At 33.2% G+C, this 16388-nt stretch overlaps 1 long non-coding RNA gene across 1 annotated transcript; it reads left to right on the top strand.

The window, feature by feature from the left end:
* Positions 1-11432: 11432 nt before the first annotated feature.
* LOC143242485 (uncharacterized) lies at positions 11433-16382 on the top strand. The gene is made up of 3 exons (XR_013022809.1): positions 11433-11573; positions 15974-16071; positions 16344-16382. It is a non-coding gene; the product is annotated as an uncharacterized LOC143242485 (long non-coding RNA).
* Positions 16383-16388: the final 6 nt, after the last annotated feature.

Raw genomic sequence — 16388 nt, 5'->3', positions numbered from 1 at the left:
AGCCAAAGAATACTATAAAAAACAGAAACAAGAAACAGTCTCACCTCTGCCTTACACACCATCCCATGTGCACCAGACAAAACAACATCACCAAACAAGAAGCATCACAACATAATTGAAAAAACAATTAGTCAACATGACTATAATCCATAATTACTACACGACCTGTGTGAGGTCACTCACACAATCAGCAGAACTTCACAAGTAGCATGGAAATTTCTAAGGCAGACATAAAGAAGAAATTCTAGTCAAAAATAATAATATCTAGATATTTTCAAACATTTGTTAACTTTTCATAAGTCTATACAACCGCTGTCTTCAGCAAGTTTTACTCGTGATAAATTTTAAAGGAAGTAAGCATTAACAGTTTTTATGCCCCTGTAAAAGTGTTCTTTGTGCATAACATAAAGCCATAAAAGCATGAACTTGTTTACCTTTTTTAATACTACTAAAATATTATGGTATAAACATTTGATGATATTTTAGATTTTGTTATGTCATTAAAAGTTTTGATTACTTTTCCATTATTTACAATTTGTTACCCTTTTGTAGTTACAAAAAAAAAACAATATGCTCATTAACTTTGAAGGAGTTTCAAATTGACAGGGTTTATAATTTTGTTGTTTTCTGACAATAATTATATTTGCTCAGGTTGCAAGCTAAGAAGTGATGCATTAAATTAATTTTGATTCTCCTTTATTATGTTTATAAAGAATACTTGATTATGAGTTCCAATAAAAATTGCTAGTTTTATCAGCAGCTTTACTTAAAACCTTGAAATACCTACCTTGTAGCTTAATATTGGAAAATGTCACTACCACAGCACCTTCTTGGATATAAAATATGACAATTGTCAGTCAGGTTTTCAAAGAAATCTATGTGGTCTTGATGACATTCTGTAAACCCTGACATAATGTGATTGGGTTAACATGTTGCTGCTTGCTGGTAATATCAGCAGCAGGTTACCACAGAGATGTATTGTTCTTAGCATACATATACAGTAAATGCCATTAAAATAATGTGCTTTATACAATTTCAGATTACTGCACCTATATAAGCAGCAGTTTCATGTAGGGTGAAATTCTCCTGCAGGGTTAAGAACCTAAAATAACAAACCAACATTTACTATTATGGAGTATATATAGTTGCAAATCTACAATGTGACTTAAATGAATCTTACAAATCATAAATGATCAAGTCTGTAAGCACTTGTCTGTAATGGCAGATTCATTGCTCTTAACTTTATCCCTCTGTTCCTAGAAACATTTCTTGAGATGTCTCTGAACCAAATAGTTTAGAAATAGTAGATATTTTATTTTTACCTAAAAACATTGAATAAATTTTTATTTCTCAAAAAGTTATAGAAGTTGCAAATTAAGAGATGTTTTCTTGTAGGAAAGACAAATAGAAAGTTCACTAACATAAGTTTCAGTATTAAATGATAAATAGAAAAAACAAACAAACATGCAAATCAGGTACATATTGTAATGTTGTAAGGAAAACACAAGGTAAAAAAAAATTAATTCAAGAAAAAACAAAATATAGGAGTTTGAGAGTGTTTACAAGAGGATAACTTATTGTTTAATTTTAAAAGTATAATTAAGAGAACAGACTACTAATTTTCATCATTGGTACGACTCATCATTTCAAAAAATACAATAGTCTTCTTCCACTAGATGGTTGGTGTTTAACCTTCCAGTCCTCTTTACTTCAAATTTGATATCTTTAATGCTAAACATCTTTTTTCTTGATCATTTAGTGGAAATGTGTACAAAGAAAGCATACTCATATTAAGAATTTCAACTTACATTCTTTGTCCAGTGAATAATGTCACTCCATGACCTTTGTTCACCGACAGCGTTGGTCATCAGACATTTTCAATCATTATCATACTTGGTCAACCAGGAATATTTTAGCTATAACCCATTTAACCTGGACTCTATATACAGTACTAAAACATAGTAAGGAGTGGATCCACTAAGATCTTACTATACCAGTTAAGTGTCTCCTTTATTTTAATTAATTCTATAGCTACCCCAATGTGCCAATTCTTTAATGATTTTTATTTTACGATTTTCCAATCTTAATTCAGTCCAACCCTTTTTCAAAACAAATAGACTTACTTTAGTTTATCATATTTGATTATTTTATAACTGTGATTTTATCTGAATCTTTTTCAGTCTTCAAATTCTGTAGTATTCACTGTTTCTGTTTCCAAAATTAGTTTACTTCAAATGTTTAGAGTTCCCAAGTTTATGTTGAAAATAGTGCACTGAGTAAGACAAAGAAAAATGATACTTTTCTATAGACCTTTACAAAGCAGAATAATTAGGATAAAGAACATTTTTGAGTCAAATCTAACACATAGTACCTCGGTACACACCCACACTATCCCCTTACTATGTGTGCAAAGTTTTAGGTTTTCTTCCCTTGGATGCATTGCAGTCACACATACAACTCGTCATAATGTTAATGGTTAACTCTGTGTAACCAAGTTATCCAGCTCAGACAGTTCTTCTTTTAGTTTGGCTCTTAAAACGTGTAAACAGATAAACTATTGTTTCATGAACCAAAATCAGAAGTGTGTTAGTTTGGTGCCAAATCTTCTCACTACCTCCATATGATAATTCCAATGTACTGGTCATTCTGAAAGTCCATTGACCAATGAAACTAAAGTGGTGACCTGAAAATGAACATGTCCAGTAAGGTAAGAGACTGTACATTTTCACTAATGACAGCACCAGAAACAAACTCCTACAGTCAAGATTCTAAAGGTTGTCTTGTGGTCTTTCTACAAAACACAGTAATGTTTCCTTCTTCACCATTCAATAACTTTATTGGTGCTCTTTTCCTCATAGTTCCTGGGACCTACTGAAAGCTACATCTTGTAATATTCTTTGGAGAAACACAGTAAGCCAAAAATTAAAGAAAAACCAAAGTAAAGAACTAACTATACCTTAGTAACGAACAACACCATGTGAACTTGATGTACTTCCAAACTGAAATTGAAAGTAACAAGTATTTTCATTTCTTGCTTTTATGGTTCATATGCCATGCTGTGTTCTAGCCAAGATAGTGCATAATTCTACTCGTGATTCATGGCATGCGCACGTTTTACTGATTTCTAGTACTCGTCTGGATAAATAGTAACCAATGTTCATATCTCTAGTATTTGCTCAGATAAACAATCATCTATGTTCTGATCGCTAGTGTTTTCCTGGATAGATACTGTTGTGTGTTACGATCCTTAGCACTTGCCTGATTAAAAGTATGCTCAAGTTACGTTTTTTTACAGTAAATAGTTACAGGTGTTCGTATGTCACTCTATAGTCTTCTATAGAGTGACAAATTCTATTTGTCCTTCAATTTACATAGAAATTTTATGTAGATGTGTGTTAGTATAATATTTATAATATACCCTACTTTCATTATTCTAATCATGATACTTTTCAATTTATGAGGAAAAAACTATTCACGACACAAGGGTACGAACACAAAACCAAGACATTCCTACAAGTATAAGATTACTGTGTGATAAAATGTCAAAAAACAATATACTTCTACTGATGAAATAACTTGTAAAACTGAATCATTTCTCTGAAATTACCTTTGAATATTTAATCTTTTCTATCAAATTAAAAACTCTATTTCCTAGACTAAGCTCACTATTTATATCATTTCCGACTGTTGTTTTATATGAATACCTTAAAGTACTATCTATACAAAGTTAATAATGCTAGTATCAGATGGATTACTATTAACATTCAATGTATTTCACATTCTTAATAGTTTGGTGTGAAAAATTCTATTTCTTTATTATATGAAAGATTCACTTAAGCCAACGTTTTAGTTTTGTTCTCTCATCATGTTTAGAGACATTTTCTTCTGTCCTCTTATAATACTTCATTCGCAGCTAGTAGTTAATGAGAATCACAATTTTCTGATAAAAAGTACCTTAAATATGCTATGCACGTAAACACCAGTAAAACAGTAAAGTGTTAGATAGAAAAAGTGAACCCCAGGAAGTTTGTGATTTCTCATTTTTTCTCAAATATAGCTACATTATGATGAAGAGGTGTTTAAACTAATAATAATATGATAGTATACACTAACCAAACAATAAATATATTTCTCAGTTCTCAGAAAGAGCACACTTTATGTTCTCAACACAACAAAGGTAGGGCAAATATCACTGTATCAAAGGTATGCAGTTTTGCATACTTTTTAATATCATGCATATCTGTTAGAGTGATAATTCGATTAGCCATTGTTGTTTTCCTCTCAATCAATTGATAAGAAATAATGGAACCTGTGAACTACAGTTACCAACAATTCTTGTTATTCGTTTATCAACTGAAGAAGAATTAGTTTAATTTAAATTATATTACGTCATGGACGAATAAATATCTTCTATATTCTACAATTCCGACAAAGTGCACAAAATAACCAATAAAGAGTGGTGTGGACACATTTGCAAATTTTAGAAATTTTAGTTTGTTTGTAGTTATGCACAAAGCTTCACATTGTACTATCTATGCTCTATCCACCACAAGTATCAAAAATGTGTTTATTGTGTTGTTAGTAAGCAGACATTCCACTGTGCCACTGGAAAGTTTTTAAACCTATAACATATGTAATAATAAAAGCTATGTGGAACGTTTTTTTATTCAATTGACAGAAATTTTATTTTCTGAATGAATGAAAGCTGTCATATAATTTATTGTTCAAGAAAATAAACATTTAAAATTCAAAATATTATATAGAAATAAAGATGTATACAATTAAAAATTAAAATATGCCTAAAACGAGTTAAGTAATGATAAAGTATATTTTAACATTTATATTTCAATGTCAAAAGATCTTTAGTAAATTTCCAATTTTATTGATTTTTTCTTAACTTTGTTTTAATCATTTGAAAACATTAAAATTTGCTGTCAGCCATCGATAAAAAAGGAAATCTGTATTGATAAATGTAAGTAATGAAAAATATTACAAAGAAATAAACGAATATATCTTTAATAATAAAAAAAATAAGTTCAGTTACAATATGGATCATAGATGTTACTTTATCATTACAAGTTTACTTCTGAAAACGTGACATTTTCTTCCTTTGATTCAATTTTCATCTTATTTCTTGTGTGTCACGCTTGTCCATTTTATTGGTAAAAAAGGTTTTTTGTTTACTTGGATTTAGTTGTAAGTTATTTTGTATAAGTAACGTTTTCCAGGGGTTATTAATAAGTAGTAGTTACGATTGTTCTTCAACACAGCAGAAAGAAAATAAAGAACAGTGGAAACACTGAACTAAGAAATTCAAAACACAGTTAACTGGGCTAAACATCTCATGATGTTTCAATGGCTGTTTCAGTAACGTCGGTCAACAATTTCATGGTGTGTTTCAAAACTGTTCTTCACTTTCACTCCACTTTAACAGCAGATATCTTCAATTTCAGCAGTGGTGATTTTCAGTTGTTTCAATATTTGTTTTTGAACAATGTTAGTCTTTAACTTGAGTGCGTATTTCAACAGTGTCTCTGATAACACAACTGGATTTCACTTTGAATTACTCTTTGAATAGAGTGAGTCATCAAGTTCACGGTGTTGATCTTCAATATCACTGAATTTCTCACCAGTTTAAGTCTTCAATTTCACTGTCTGTTTTCACACTGTTGGTCACTGGCATCACTGTATGTTTCTTAACTATTGGTCTGAAGTTTCACTCGCAGTTTCAACACTGTTGGTCGTTAAGTTTACTGTTCGCTTGTACACCGTTGGTCTTCACTTTTATTGGCTGTTTGAACACTATTGGCCTTTACTTTCACTGACTGTCTCAACACTGTTGGTCTTCAATTTCAATGTCTGTCAAGACAGAGTACGTCTTCAGTTTTACTAACTTTATCAACACCTTGGTCTTCGGTTTCACTGACGGTTTGCACAGTTTTGTTCAATTTCACTATGCTTGAACAGTGTTGGTCTTCACTTTTATTGGCTGTTTCAACACTATTGGCCTTTACTTTCACTGACTGTCTGAACACTGTTGGTCTTCGATTTCAATGACTGTCTCAACAGTCAACGTCTTCAGTTTTACTAACTTTATCAACACCTTGGTCTTCGGTTTCACTAACCGTTTGAAGTGTTGTTCAATCTCAGGATGTTTCAATGGCTGTTTCAGTAACGTCGGTCATCAATTTCATGGTCTGTTTGAAAACTGTTCTTCACTTTCACTCCACTTTCAACAGTAGATATCTTCAATTTCACGGTTAGCTTCAGCAGAGCTGATTTTCAGTTGTTTCAATATCTGTTTTTGAACAATGATAGTCTTTAACTTGAGTGCGTATTTCAACAGTGTCTCTTATAACACAACTGGATTTCACTTTGAATTACTCTTTCAATAGAGTGAGTCATGAAGTTCACGGTGTTCATCTTCAGTATTACTGGATATCTCACCAGTTTAAGTCTTCAATTTCACTGTCTGTTTTCACACTCTTGGTCTTTGACATCACTGTATGTTTCTAAACTATTGGTCTGAAGTTTCACTGGCAGTTTCAACACTGTTGGTCGTTAAGTTTACTGTTCGCTTGTACATCGTTGGTCTTCACTTTTATTGGCTGTTTCAACACTATTGGCCTTTACTTTCACTGACTGTCTCAACACTGTTGGTCTTCAATTTCAATGTCTGTCTAGACAAAGTACGTCTACAGTTTTACAAATTTTATCGACACCTTGGTCTTCAGTTTCACAAACGGTTTGCAGCGTTGTTCAATCTCACGATGTTTATACAGTGTTGGCCTTCACTTTCAATGGCTGTTGCAACAGTATCGGCCATCAATTTCATGGTCTGTTTCAAAACTGTTGGTGTTCACTTTCAATGACTGTCTCAACAGTCAACGTCTTCAGTTTTACTAACTTTATCAACACCTTGGTCTTCGGTTTCACTAACGGTTTGCAGTGTTGTTCAATCTCACGATGTTTCAATGGCTGTTTCAGTAACGTCGGTCATCAATTTCATGGTCTGTCTCAAAACTGTTCTTCACTTTCACTCCACTTTCAACAGTAGATATATTCAATTTCACGGTTAGCTTCAGCAGAGGTGATTTTCAGTTGTTTCAATATCTGTTTTTGAACAATGTTAGTCTTTAACTTGACTGCGTATTTCAACAGTGTCTCTTATAACACAACTGGATTTCACTTTGAATTACTCTTTCAATAGAGTGAGTCATCAAGTTCACGGTGTTGATCTTCAATATCACTGAATTTTTCACCAGTTTAAGTCTTCAATTTCACTGTCTGTTTTCACACTCTTGGTCATTGACATCACTGTATGTTTCTGAAGTATTGGTCTGAAATTTCACTGGCAGTTTTAACACTGTTGGTCGTTAAGTTAACTGTTCGCATGTACACCGTTGGTCTTCACTTTAATTGGCTGTTTCAACACTATTGGCCTTTACTTTCACTGACTGTCTCAACAGTCAACGTCTTCAGTTTCACTAACTTTATCAACACCTTGGTCTTCGGTTTCACTAACGGTTTGCAGTGTTGTTCAATCTCACGATGTTTATACAGTGTTGGCCTTCACTTTCAATGGCTGTTGTTGTAGTATCGGTCATCAATTTCATGGTCTGTTTCAAAACTGTTGGGGTTCACTTTCAATGACTGTCTCAACAGTCAACGTCTTCAGTTTTACTAACTTTATCAACACCTTGGTCTTCGGTTTCACTAACGGTTTGCAGTGTTGTTCAATCTCACGATGTTTCAATGGCTGTTTCAGTAACGTCGGTCATCAATTTCATGGTCTGTCTCAAAACTGTTCTTCACTTTCACTCCACTTTCAACAGTAGATATATTCAATTTCACGGTTAGCTTCAGCAGAGGTGATTTTCAGTTGTTTCAATATCTGTTTTTGAACAATGTTAGTCTTTAACTTGACTGCGTATTTCAACAGTGTCTCTTATAACACAACTGGATTTCACTTTGAATTACTCTTTCAATAGAGTGAGTCATCAAGTTCACGGTGTTGATCTTCAATATCACTGAATTTCTCACCAGTTTAAGTCTTCAATTTCACTGTCTGTTTTCACACTGTTGGTCACTGGCATCACTGTATGTTTCTTAACTATTGGTCTGAAGTTTCACTCGCAGTTTCAACACTGTTGGTCGTTAAGTTTACTGTTCGCTTGTACACCGTTGGTCTTCACTTTTATTGGCTGTTTGAACACTATTGGCCTTTACTTTCACTGACTGTCTCAACAGTCAACGTCTTCAGTTTCTTAACTTTATCAACACCTTGGTTTTCGGTTTCACTTACGGTTTGCAGCGTTTTTTCAATCTCACGATGTTTATACAGTGTTGGCCTTCACTTTCAATGGCTGTTGTTGTAGTGTCGGTCATCAATTTCATGGTCTGTTTCAAAACTGTTGGTGTTCACTTTCAATGACTGTCTTAACAGTCAAAGTCTTCAGTTTTACTAACTTTATCAACACCTTGGTCTTCGGTTTCACTGACGGTTTGCAGCGTTGTTCAATCTTACGATGTTTCAATGGCTGTTTTAGTAACGTCGGTCATCAATTTCATCGTCTGTTTCAAAACTGTTCTTCACTTTCACTCCACTTTCAACAGTAGAGATCTTGAATTTCACGGACAGCTTCAGCAGTGCTGATTTTCAGTTCTTTCAATATCTGTTTTTGAACAATGTTAGTCTTTAACTTGACTGTGTATTTCAACAGTGTCTCTTATAACACAACTGGTTTTCACTTTGAATTACTCTTTCAATAGAGTCATCAAGTTCACGGTGTTCATCTTCAGTATCTAGGTCATTCGTGACTATCACGTTGTACGAATAACTAACATGCACTCCTGTTCATATCTCTCGCTCCGTAATCAGGTAACTAATTTATTCTTGCCTTGTGTGGGGTGAAGAGAAACAGCAGTTTCTGACCGCCCCTGGTTATTTTTCGTTCAATGAACGAAATGATAATTTAACCAAAATCCCTACCCTGATCTGTCCCTGAGCTAGTCACCGAGCTAGTTGCACGTGCCAATATTTCTGCCAACATGCTATTTAGAACGAAACGTTCATCCTCGCCAGTTAGTGCCGCCGGTAATTGTCGACGGCCTACCGCCGAACCTCATGCCGTACCAAGTCGCCACGTTGATCGCCCGAGCCAAGCCTGGGGCAACCATCGAACCGTCCAGGACCCGTATTTTACGCCGGGGCGGAATCCTCATCCAACCAGCCACTGCTGCAGACCAAATTTATCTGTGCCAGCCATGGAACACTGAATTTAAAGTAAGTTGTTCCCCCACTAAAAGTCCAGTCAATCTTTATTCTGTATTCCTCAGGGGCGTCGACCCATCAATTCAACCAGAAGAAATTAGACAAAGCATAGAACCCCAAATACAAGCCAAGGTATATGCAGTTCATCGAATTTTTTCTAAGAACAGTAACCATCCCACCCACTTCATGAAGATAGTGACAACGTCGAAGTACAGTGCTGACTGTATTTTACGTGACGGCTGTTATTATCATATATTTCACTTTAAAGCCGAACGCCCACATCGACGACCACTTATACTGGTTCAAACAAAGCACCCAAATATCGCAAACAACCAACGGAATTCTTCCAACATGAAACTACCAAAATACCGCCGAGTCCAGGTCTAATTAGAAGAAACATGAAGACAGATTCGGACAACTCGACTCAGAAGACGACAACTCCCACTGTTAGCAACACGCATAAGTTAATTCCATTCAGTCGCTTGTTACTGTCATGATAATAAGTTTACCACAGAACTATCTGAAAAAAGTTTCACTTGGAAGTGTGAAAACACAGGATTTCTTATCGATTTTTTTTTTTCTGTTTGAACATTTGATCTATAAAAATTGTCTATTATAATGTTTCTACCTTTGGAGCCCTGATAGCCAATATAAATCCAACCTCTTGATCACCGACTATTTATATTTAAATCTATCAGTATGCTCTGTAATATCGTGTACTTCAACACCTAACAAGAACTAGGCCTAGTCCTTATTGCTTTGTATTACAAAAATGTTATTTGAGTACACTATTTTATCTCCTCTCACAAAGTGTTTTTTCTAACTCGTACTGCTCTCTGTTGGTGCTGATTTTGAAACTTGCATATCTGCATACTAACATGCAAATAATTTTGCAGCTGTTAACTACTTACTTGGCAGTGTTATTGAATAAATGTTTTTCCTTGAAGTTTAATAAATTTATAAGTTTTACTTTCTTGGTTTTTCTGCTTTAGTTACATTGTTCGTTACCATTTTATTCTTCTTTGTAGAAAGTTACAAATTATTTTATATCCTTTTCGAGTTCATAAGTTATGCTCCTGCAGTTCAGATTTTAATGATGACAACTGCTGCAAGTACTATTATTGACCACATCCAATGGGTCTGAACCAAAATGCTTGACCCATGAAGCGACGGCTCTGGTTTGTTGGAAATTGATCAATTTCACACAGCAATTATAATAAACTGATGATTGTCCCATCATGGTTTTCAGTGATTGGGAAGTTTTGGATTTTAACAGCATTTTTCTCCCTCCTGAGTGTACCTCTCAGTTGCATATTGTGTCAGGCCTCTTCCCTTTTGATGGATTTGGTTATTAAGGCATGTTACAGTTTATGTCCTTATTCCCAGTTTCCTGTCTTCTGCCTCTGCTCTTCTAATAGACTAGTCTTTAGATTATTAGTTTTGTTTCCTACTTTCCTGGATTTTTTGGTTCATGTGAGTTGTTTTGGGGAGCATTTGCATTGAGGGAATCAGTATGCTCTGACCCCCCACAAACTGTGGATGATCATGCTTTTGATTATAATTGTTCAAGTTTGATTGGACTCGGTGATCCTGTACCCTTACTTTATTCCTTAAAATATGAATTCATTAATATTACTTTTGCATATAGTGAACAACTTGTAATGCATAATGCAAAATTTATATTTGTGATTATAAAACAGTAAAGTTAAGTATGTATAAACCCAAATTGATTAGGAAAAACATTTTAAATAGGTATAAGGAGAAGGTAAGACAATGGGTTAATAACCTTTTGTTTCTTCCCATCCAAATTACTGTACACTACAGTCAACGTCTCTTTCACCAACCCTTTTTTATGACTTTCCTAGGTAATTTTCTTTATGGCACTCTTAAAATATTTCTTAAAAACCTGAAGTCCACTAAGTCCAGACTTTCTGTCATCTAGATAATCTAGATAACAAATAAATTAACAGATTAGTAAGGTAAGATTTCCTATAATAAATCTGTTTTGGCTTTCTTCTGGAGTATTCAGTTTCTATAAAAATATATTTTCATATAATTTTGACATTTTTTTATCAGTGACATTTGACCTGGATTAGTTTTAAACCACTCATTGAAGAGAAAACATGAAATAGAGAAACAACAAATTGAAAGTAAAAACGTAATTTACAAAAGCCTATAAGACAGCTAGAGGAAGAAAATCGTTTACAAGGACTTAGTAATGCTCTTCCTGAAAATAATAAAGGGTTTGCTATGTTGCAAAAGATGGGATACAAACCAGGAATGAGATTGGGAAAGAAAGGTAACATAGTTTAAATGTATATTCACATTACAGCAATAGAATGTAACAAAATGTTTTGATAATACTAGTTAGTTCATCAAGTTCAGTTTATTGTTCTTTTATTTGACAGCTAGATTCATTATAGTTAACTATAATGTTAACTATAATATATAACTATATATCATAATAAGCAATTTACAAAACTAGTTATCCTTGTACAGACAAAATACTACAACAAATAGCATTTAAGCAGAAATTAATGGATGCTCTTTGTGTGAACTAATAGCAACCAAATAAGCACATGGAAATATATTGTATTGCTTGTAATCATTTCATTTTCTTTCGGTAATCACTCCTGAAAGTATATGTACTTGTGTCATTAACACTAATAAGATTTGCTTACAAGTATTATTTTTGTCTTTTATTCATATGAATTTTAAACACTTGATGAGTTGATGAATTTGAAACTAAGATTTTTTGCATGTTATAAGCTTGTTTACAATAATGTTGGCTTGTATAACACGTTAGTCACTATTTTTAATTGTTAAAACATTTCTTTAGAGTCAAAATCTTAATTCTGGGAGAACTGGTTTAATGGGAACAACACAGCTGTTGTGTGGTTTGTTTATTGCCCCTACTAAAAGGCCTGGCATGGCCAGGTGGTTAAGGCACTCGGCTTGTAATTTGAGGGTTGTGGGTTTGATTCCATATCAGGCCAAACATGCTCACCCTTTCAGCCATGGGGGGCATTATAATGTGATGGTCAATCCTACTCTTTCTTAGTGAAGTAGAATACACCTTATCCACTTGGTTAGAGACTGAAAACAAATGTTCATAATTCCTTACCAGATGAGTTCTGCTCATTTGTTGAGTATGAAATATGGGATCCCATTATTCCTAGCCTCGGGTGTTACCTTTTGGACTCGTTAAGTGTTGCTTACTTTTGTGTCGTTATTCTGATGGTGCCAAATGCAACATTCTGTGGTTACATGTTGGAATCTAAAGTATATATATATATATATATATAACATTGTGGTCTGATAACCATAGCCAGCAACATGGGATATAGGTACTACAACCCCTTAATTTCAACCCTGAGCCATAGAATCTTGGCTGACTGGTCAGGGGTGGCCTACCTGATGATTATTCATTTTCTGTTCTGCCTTTGATTCAGGAACAAAGCTCCAAGTGAAGAGCATATTTGTTATAGAGGTAGGGTGTAATTTCCACACTTTTGTACCACTTTTTCTCTTGGTACATTCCTGTTCTATACAAATGCTTTGTGTGTGGATCATGCCTGCACTGCCCCCTACACTTTTATCAATGTGAGATTCTAGCTAGAGTGTTGGTGGATGGTAAGTATTATTGGAAACAATTTTCAGTTTAAGTAAAATGTTAACTTTTATTTTTAGATAACTTCAGAAAATAAACCTTCTAGAGGCTTTTAATTTCCCAGTAATCTTGTAATTTTTTTAAGAAACTAAAACTGGAATGTAATTTCCACTTTTCTGTTCTTTAAGTCATAATAAATAACATCATGTTGTTGTTTGCAGTTTATTATTTATAAAATCCTATCTTTGTATTTACTTTTGCACTACCAAAATAATTAAGACAACTTGCCATTTTCAGACTTTCATTTATATCTCCTGGTAATATTGAAACATGAATGTTGTAAAGTGTCTTTAAAGTTGATATAGTCATGTGAAGATTGTATGCAAAATGGTGGTCAGTTGGCCAAAATGGCCATTAACTTAATTAACTTCTAAATACGTAAGGATATTATGAGTTAAGAATTTAAATAATAAGTTAAAAAGTAACTGAAACATTGAAGGGAATATTTTATTAATAATTGTGTTGTTTGTTCTTAGTTTAAGTTGAAATTTGCAAATAGGATTTGATTTTATACTGTATCTATAAAACTAAATATGTTCTATAATTAAGGACTTTTGTGATTTTCTTTTCCAATGTTCTTTTTTTTAAGTTGTCACTTAGACATATTCAAAAGAATTTTTGGTTTTTTGAAATTTTATCCCAAGAAATTATAAGTATCCAGCATTGTCACTGTGTTGTAGAAATGACACTAAACATAAAGCATTGTAAAACTATCTCCAATTTGCACATACCATTCAGTGTTGCTTAGACCTGTGTTTAGGCCTGAGTATCATTAGGACACCTGCATTGTTTTATTGCTACTAGCAGTAGTATAGATCTAGGCTTAGATAAGATCCAAGATCAGTAATAATTATTCATTTATACACAGACAAATGTAATTTAGATTAGAAAGTAACATACCTAAATTACTTCTTTCTTGTTCTAACAAACTACATTTTAATGTATGTACATAAGCTCCCACATGACCTTACTAACCAGCACTGTTTGAGGTAATCTACTTTACACAGACAACACTGATCTATGACCTACTTTATCAATATGTATATGCTCAATCTGAAACCTGGTTATACAATGTTTTGCTCAATAACATAATAGCAATTAGTCAAATAACTATAAGAAGTCCTGTATTTGCACTGGTATTTGGGACCTGAAGTCATAAATTCATGGTAAAAAAACATGAAATCTTTATTTTTATTCAAAGTACACTTCCTGTTGGCTGGGAAAAAATAGCAATATTAACCCTTTCTCTGTAGACATTTTTTTCTGTGCATGTCTTAAAGTTTTAGTGAGTTACATTCAAAAGTTGATTAAAGTATTTTCTTTTCATGACATAATAATAAATAAACTCTGAAAACATAGCTCTTAATCCATATTTTAATAGTATACAAGTTTAAAGATTTTACTTTCAGAAGGCAATATTTAAAATAGAAAAACTAGAATTTTCTAGTGTAAGAATTGTAACATTTTCTCTCTAGGCCTTTTCTTCTCTTATTTATTTACCACCCCTCCAAGAAGTAGAAAATGAAATTTAATGTAAATCACTTATTATTATATAATTTCACTAAGGCATACTATAATTTTCATAGCGTTTGATATTATTTGGTTCCAGAGACATGAAATCAAATCTATCTTGCCACACGCACTTGTGACGTCCTCTTTATAAGAAATTTCCAATCAGTGTTTAAGTCACTAAGTTCAGTATTACTTAAAAACCAATAGAAAGCCGTGGTTTTCATCTGTCAAGCGATTTATCATATTGCAATGTTTCCTGTGAATAAAATTCCATATTTTGCTTTCAATTTAACCTTGATTGCCATGGGAAGTTATTGTTTAAAAATAGAAATCTCTTTAGATCAGTTAGGTTAGATTAAGTAAAATAAGTACTACTGTTACTACTAATAATAATAGGCCTGGCATGGCCAGGTGGTTAAGGCACTCGACTCGTAAATTGAGGGTGGCGAGTTTGAATACCCGTCACACCAAACATGCTCGCCCTTTCAGCCGTGGGGTCGTTATAATGGTACAGTCAATCCCACTATTTGTTGGTGAAAGAGTTGGCACTGGATGGTGATGACAAGCTGCCTTCCCCCTAGTCTTGCACTGCTAAATTAGGGACAGCTAGTGCAGATATCCCTTGTGTAGCTTTGCACAAAATTAAAATAAAACACACCAAAAAACACACAAACAAAAAACTAATAATAATAGTGATATTTTAAAAATGTTCATGAGTAGCTCGTGCATAATGGAATTCAAAAGCACAGCAAGAGCTGCATATTTGTCACATGATTTACAACTTATTAAGTCATGAATAGTAATTAGTTATGGGTTATAAAGGCAATGAAACAATAACATTTAACAATGTATACACATACACACACTATTATGAGCATAAAACTATTTAGTATAAACATAAGTAGTTTAATATCACAATTTAAAGTCATTCCAGACAGTCATTCTTCACTGCTTCATGGGTTACACCAGTAACAAGGATTTAGGTTTAGATATTACAGAAAAGGTTTGAAATTTTGAGACTAAGAAAAGTATTTTTAAGCTAAACATGGAAATCAATATTCAGACTAACAAACAGAAATTCTCTATTTATTCATCTATACATATGTAAGTATTCACAGATACATTTTTAGTGAAAATACTCCATTAAAAAATATAATCTTTGGTGTGCAAAAAACTTTTTATGTTTGCTTAAAGCCTGCCAAATGATGTGAATACATTGTAATACTATAACAAGCACAGAATAATTGTTAGGTCAGTTCCTGGGATTGAGCCTGTCATGAGAAACTTAAACTATGAAGAATCAATCAAAGTTTTTCATGTTAGTCACACACATTCTTTAAATTTTGAGGTTTGAAACATTATTTTTTTGGACCATTTGATCCTGGGCAAGTTATTAGTGCTCTCACTCACTAACTTATATCTTATTGTACTTTTCAGTCTTGTGTCCTTTCTGAGATATTTTTTAAAGTGGTATTGCCACAGTAATTTTGAAACTGTTTTTCTACATTTCTTTCTAGTGTGGAACAGGAGGGTGTTTGTTTGAACTCTCTTTGCAGTTAGCTATAATTGTGGCAGGGAAGCAGATCATTAACGCCGTGGTGGAAATGGGTGTTCCGTAAGTTTTTAGTTAAAATAGACATTTATTGTAATAATTTCATGTAAGAACATTTTCTATGACAGTTGGCTCATTTTGAGATATTAGAACTGTTGTACTTTTTTTTTCAAAAAAGTGATTTTGATATGTTCGAGATTCATAGTTTATTAATGTTCAGTCAAACATGTGGTATGTCAGATTGTATGTAAAATTAAACTATTTATACATTCATGTCAACAACAAAAACTGATATTATTTTAAAACTAGGTAAAAATATTTTTGTATTTATCTAGATGGCTGTTACGGGTTTACAAGAAGTGGTCAGTGCATAAAAAGGA

The sequence above is a fragment of the Tachypleus tridentatus genome, unplaced genomic scaffold, assembly GCF_004210375.1.
Source record: "Tachypleus tridentatus isolate NWPU-2018 unplaced genomic scaffold, ASM421037v1 Hic_cluster_2, whole genome shotgun sequence".
NCBI classification, from domain to species: domain Eukaryota; kingdom Metazoa; phylum Arthropoda; class Merostomata; order Xiphosura; family Limulidae; genus Tachypleus; species Tachypleus tridentatus.
The sequence above is the reverse complement of the archived record's forward strand: the minus strand, read 5'-3'. Positions and strand labels throughout refer to the sequence as shown.